The sequence below is a fragment of the Papaver somniferum genome, chromosome 7 (genome assembly GCF_003573695.1).
Source record: "Papaver somniferum cultivar HN1 chromosome 7, ASM357369v1, whole genome shotgun sequence".
Taxonomy (NCBI): Eukaryota; Viridiplantae; Streptophyta; class Magnoliopsida; order Ranunculales; family Papaveraceae; genus Papaver; species Papaver somniferum.
The window spans coordinates 210,559,915-210,565,914 of NC_039364.1; the positions used below are offsets into that span (position 1 = coordinate 210,559,915).

Consider the following 6,000-nt stretch of genomic DNA (forward strand, 5'->3'; position numbering starts at 1 on the left):
TTTCCAGTTTTTCATTCTTCGTACGAAATTGAAGATTCTTCTTTTCAAGAATTTCGCGTCTTCTCTCCAAATCTGAGGCAACATCGAAAGAAGCTTTTCCAGCCTGCGAAGAAAATACAAAAAATAATTAAAATAAAAAGAAATTTTGAGTCACAATAATGAAGAAGTAAAAAGACGAAGGCATACCAAACTATTGACAGAATTTAGGAAGCTATAAGTCACTGATCTGGAGACCCCACGAAGAGAACTATCACCATCCAACAAGGGAGTATCGCAAATAGTTGCGAGAGCTTTGCATGTAATGGCGAGGCAATTATCTTCCATCCCTTGCCAAGAATCAGAGAAGATACCAGATAACTGTGCCATAGATTATTCAGGTGGAGAATCTTTATTCGCAGCAGAGTCGTCATCATCATCTTTGTTGTCTTCATCATCTTCAGAACCATCATGGAAATGAACATCTGAAGGAGGAGGAGAATTCTCTCTCTTTCTTTTCTTTGAAGAGGATGCAGATGATTTTTCTTTGCGAAGAATATCTTTACCTTTATCACCAGCCGTCGCAGCTTTGGTGGGTTCTTCTGCTTCAGCAATAACCTTCACACACAAATGAAGATAAGAAATAGAGGCAACAATATATTGTTTAAAATCATAAAAGAATATTTCTTACCTCATCTGTGTATGAGCGAAGAGCTAGCAATGTATTGGCTTTCCAGTCCTGCGGTAGCTATTTTTCAGTTTCTGGATCTGTAGAATGTCGCAAGAATAAGCGAACAAAACAGTAAAGATAAATAAAGAAACATAAAGTGGGCGAAATTGGAAGAAATATACCTCTTTCACTTTATCAGGCCAAGAGAATACCCAGGGTCGATAAGCGGTGAGATTCGCAAGAATGACATTAGAACCAGCAATATATGGTCCTTTCAGCATCAAGGGGAAGATGCACAATTTATCATCTTTGGATTGGCGAGGGGTTTTGTTTATTCCAGAATGACAATCAATGTCATGCATGAGCATTTTATCTTCAGCAATAACATCCTTCCTTTTCAAGCGAACACCCCAGTGAGTATTCTCCTTCTTCATAGATATTAGTTCATAATTTTCGAAGAAATTCGCTACTGTGTACTTCTCAACGACTATCTCCAAGTTTGCGAATTTAGGATTCCTAAGCTCTTTAGGATAAAGAGATCCTTTACCAGCACCGCGATTAGCAAACTCCAATATCAAACGGATGCAATCCCCACTGAATTGGAAGATAACTCGCGAAAAATTCGAATGAGCAAGAATTTCATAAAATAGAGGAATGTCAGGGTTATAAAGAGGAATAGGGAGACCTGCGAGAATTTGACCCAGCGAGACTATGATTGTCTGATCATCAATTTGATGATCATAGAAAAGTTTAATGGAAAGAATTGATTTGGCACTTTCACCAGGAATGGTAGAAAGTGTGAAACCTCTCTCGGCAAAATCTTTTTGAACTTCCTTCAAGGTTTTCTCATGCTTTTGACCGCTTGGAGGCATATTTGAATACAAAGTATGGGAATGAATGAAGAATTAAGAAGATTGAAGAAAGAAGATAGAAGAAAAATTACAGTAGAGGAATTTACGGAGAAAATGATGAAGTTGAAGAGAAGATAAAAAGAGAGTAGAAAGAGAGAAAAGGAGAGTAAGAAAGAGTATATATAGAGGAAATTTTTTCAAGAAGATAAACACAATTAAGGCGAAAAGACGTGAACGGTTGAGAAGTAGTGGTTACAGAAGACGTGTCAAGAAACAAATGGAAGAAAAGATACGTGTAATAAATGCAGGATACGAAGAGATGGATAACTGCGGCATTTCTCATATCATTCTCTTCTTCGCAGAGACGACATGAGAAGAGGCAAGATGTAGGATCAGAATCTCGCAGCTGCAACACTTCAGCGAAATTATTAACAACATAACACAACAATGTCGCAAAGCAATTTCAGAAACGACATAATAAACGACATCAGCTAAATCATGAGAAAAATATGATGGACTTGCGAAAATTAGGAAGTGTGCGAGATTAATATTTGTAAGGTTGCGATAATATCGCAAGCCATATCCGAAAATAAAGGACAGATTAGCTGTCATCCACTATGTAATTCCCTATAAATAGTCATTCAGTTATAAAGGAAGGGGGAGAGATCTTTTTAGAGAGAAGAATAAAAAACAATTAGGAGAGAGAAAATCAAGAGTGGTTGTTGTTCTTAATCCCTTTATCTTTTCTTGTAAGATTGTTCAAAGATTCATCAATAAAATTAAGATTGTTAATTCAAAAATGAATTGAATGTTAATGAAATCTTGTGAGGGGTGTAGTCTAGGATTTACTGCAACTACAATGTTAATGCCTTCCTCAGGACATTTTGGGTGTCATGCACGTGTTGAGTTCCTTAATTCTCAGTTGAGAGATGGCCTTGATCATTGGAGCTCGATAACCTGTTACGGACATAAAAGAAAATGTGAGAAACTCTAACCACTTCTAGTAAATTAACTTGTGAGAAATTCGCATGTCCATGGAATGTTCCCACTCGCGCTATTTTATGTATTTATCTATTATATTGTCGGCACAAATTTTTATTTGTTATTCTCTCCGTTCCTGGAAAAGTATTATTTTCACTTTTTCAATTTAGCCTATTAACATTTTTCCAGAAACGGAGGGATTATAAGATTAGTAGTTGATTTAATAACTATTTTCTGTAGAAGATACATTGAGAAGATTATGAATGAATTATGGAAAAATCAATACCTTGATAATTGTCCATGAGATGAGCTCCTACCTGATAACCACCTCGATATTTATCTATGAGTGGAAAACATAGTCTTTATTGTGTGCCTATGTATAGAACTGTTGTTTTGTTATCTAACCACCTTTTTGAGTTACTGTGACGTTCTTTCACTTAAAAGCTTCAGTTTTACATTAGGATGCAACTCAACATAACACCATTATACAGGCTTTCCTTTATCGATACTATAATTTGGAGGAAGTAATAGTTAGCTGTTAGCAGTAGAAATGTGATTACATGCTTTCTACAGAAATCACGGATACATACAATTCAATTTCCAATTAGGATCGAGCCGATTAAACTAAGTAAACACTGATTCCTTTTATGAGGCCAATTTAAGTTAACATGGCAAGAAAAAATACCCCATCAGAATTCTTTCCCATACCTTTCGCTCTATCACCCCGTTCTTGCTTCAGACGTAAATGAGTCTGCCTTCTGTGAAATCATTAAGCTTTGCCCATTTCCAATCTCTAGAATGTAACATTCTTTATTCAGCTTTTCCGCCAAGGATTCTTTAATTATCGAATATTGGCATAACATGTATGGATCGCTAATAGACATCTACTATCACACTGTACAGACTGCAAAATTAAACAAATAACATAAACAAAGATTATAGACTCGAAATTTTGACCTGCTATGACATCTATTGTTTACTTTTGACGCCAACATATTTGGTAAGTTCACCAATCACATACTTTTGGCTGCCATCAAAATTACCTACAGGAATACATATGCTCGATATACACGTACACAGAAAAATAAAAAATAAAACAAAATGTATATTACAGTCAACTAAAAAGAGCATCAGTTATTCAAAATGAAAGACAATTGAATTGTGGCAATCACATTTTATAGTATTCTGGGAATATTAACTTGAACACCCTCATCAAAATACGTTTTGAAAAATTACCTCTTACGGATGAGTTGTTGATTAAGCTAAGACCACTGTCACCAGCAAAACAGCTTCATCCAGCACCCCATTTGCACCATCATAGCCCTCTTTTGGGACCGAGCTAAGCAATAGCAATTGCCTCACAGTAAATAAATGATATCGTAGATAACACTGTAAATCAATCTTAACTATTGCATAGATTAGTAAATCTAGGAAACACCTTTATTTTTGGTATCTAGAGAACTGTCAGGATTAGGAAAGCCAGGGATCGGACAGACGGCTATATAAAGCATATAACCAATTGGTCCAAAATTTTTGAATGTCCACTGTTGATCTTAAAAAAAAAATCATGTATGCAAATCATTATCTAGCAAGTAACCTGCTAGATAAGATGAAGAAACAATAAATGTTTTCTTCGTCTGTTCCTCCCAATCGCCAAGGCTTTTTAAATCTCTTACGTTTACATAATCCAAAAAAAAAAGGAAACAATGAATCCATAACATATGCTAAAACCCTAGGATTTTTAATCCTTTAATAAATTGGATATACAAACCGAATGAAGAACTCGAAATAAGAAGATAAAAAGCTTACCTGGCGTTAACTTCGATCTGTGGCGACAATTCTAATGTGTATATTGTTAGATGATCAACAATAGCACAGCAAAGACAATACGGCTGGTGATGAAGACAGAAGCTCCCATCAATTCCTGCGACGAATAAGTAAGGGATAAATCTAAAACAAAAGAACAAACCACAAAACTTAAATAAAACCACAAACAAAAATCAAACAAAAATCAGACAGAAAACCAATCAACAAAACCTAAATCCAATTGAAGTCCGTGAAACTAAATCTTAAGAAATTAATCAAATTACAAACCAAAAAAACTAATAAGTTTTATAATACCTAATCTTTTGGATGCATGAATTCGGCTACAACAACCCTAAAAAGCTGCACATCTTTCTGATTCTGCGACCCTGTAAAAAAACCTGAAAAAAATCAACAGACACGATCTCATGAGAAAAGGGAGATAAACACCAGGTTTCTTATATAAAAGAAGACGGGCACGAAGACAAACTCGGATTAGGAAATCCAATCTACTTTGGTATTTGTTCTATGATAGGAAAGCCGGCCAGTTACGTATTTAGTATTTTGGCCCGTACTAAGAACACAATTGACGTCAAAACAGGAAACCGATGGCGATGACGTCATCGTTTGTCCTGTCTCCCCATTCCACGCTCGAAAATATTCTTATCCAACTTTCGATCCGCGTCGTGGGATGACGAAATTGACGGTCGGATCTGACAGGTAGACAGACAACATTTTTTTTTATAATATAGACTAGATATCATCCTGGTCTACGACCGGGGCTCAATCTCTTTAATCGTTTTTTGTTACTGGGTTTGTTTTTAACCAAATTTCAATATTAAAGACTGTTTAGTAAGTATTATTTGCTTAAAACGATTGGTATATTGATAACAAAAATTGAATCAATTTATTTTAACAAAAATTGGAGGCTATTGATTAATCGGGGCATGCATCCCTAGTGTGTTGTTGGTCGGGTCAAATTAGTCGTAACCTGCAGTCCAACCGTGGATTAAAAAATCTATTGTCTAACGTAGTTTTCATATCAAAATTAGTTGTGATTAGGTTGAAATCACGGGGGTCGAGCCTATAAGTTAGCCAGAACATGTAGTTCTCAATGTTTTGTTGGCCAGGTCCGATCAGTCGGGGTTTACAGCTCTGACCGTGGCCACTTAAGCAGTTCCCAGTGTTTTGTTGGCCATGTTCAATTAGCCGGGGCCTATAGCCCTGCCCGTGGCTGCTTAAGCAGTTCCCAGAGTTTTGTTGGCCGGATCAAAATTAGCCGGGGTTGTGGCCGCTTAAGCAGTTCCAAATATTTTGTTGGTCGGGTCAAATTAGTCGGGGCTTACAACCCCGGATGTGGCCGCTTAAGCAGTTCCTAGTGTTTTGTTGGTCGGGTCAAATTAGCTGGGGCCTACAACCCCGACCGTGGCCGCTTAAGCAGTTCCCAATGTTTTGTTGACCGGGTCAAATCAGCCGGGGCCTACATCCCCGATCGTGGCCACTTAAGCAGTTTCCAGTGTTTTGTTTGTCTGGAAAAATTATTCGGGGCCTACAACCCCGACGGTAGCCACTTAATCAATTCCAATGTTTTGTTAGTTTGGCCAAATTAGCAGGGGCCAATATCTAGCATAACCAAAATTAGGAAATCTAATTATAATAGGATACTTAGCCGCAACATACGAAAATTAGTCGTGCTTTGAATTAATGGCTAACGTATAG

General features: G+C 36.9%; 1 long non-coding RNA gene across 5 annotated transcripts; it reads right to left on the reverse strand.

Moving 5' to 3' along the window:
• Positions 1-2,216: 2,216 nt before the first annotated feature.
• Positions 2,217-4,827, reverse strand: LOC113299485. Of its 5 annotated transcripts, XR_003334974.1 has the most exons (6): positions 4,772-4,827; positions 4,600-4,682; positions 4,288-4,402; positions 3,715-3,817; positions 2,765-3,382; positions 2,217-2,454 (listed from the first exon to the last, which is right to left on the reverse strand). It is a non-coding gene; the product is annotated as an uncharacterized LOC113299485 (long non-coding RNA). The 5 variants fall into 5 exon arrangements; XR_003334975.1 differs by lacking the exon at positions 4,772-4,827 and having other exon boundaries at positions 3,187-3,382; positions 4,600-4,764; XR_003334977.1 differs by lacking the exon at positions 4,772-4,827 and having other exon boundaries at positions 3,164-3,382; positions 4,600-4,764.
• Between the last annotated feature and the right edge of the window lie 1,173 nt (positions 4,828-6,000).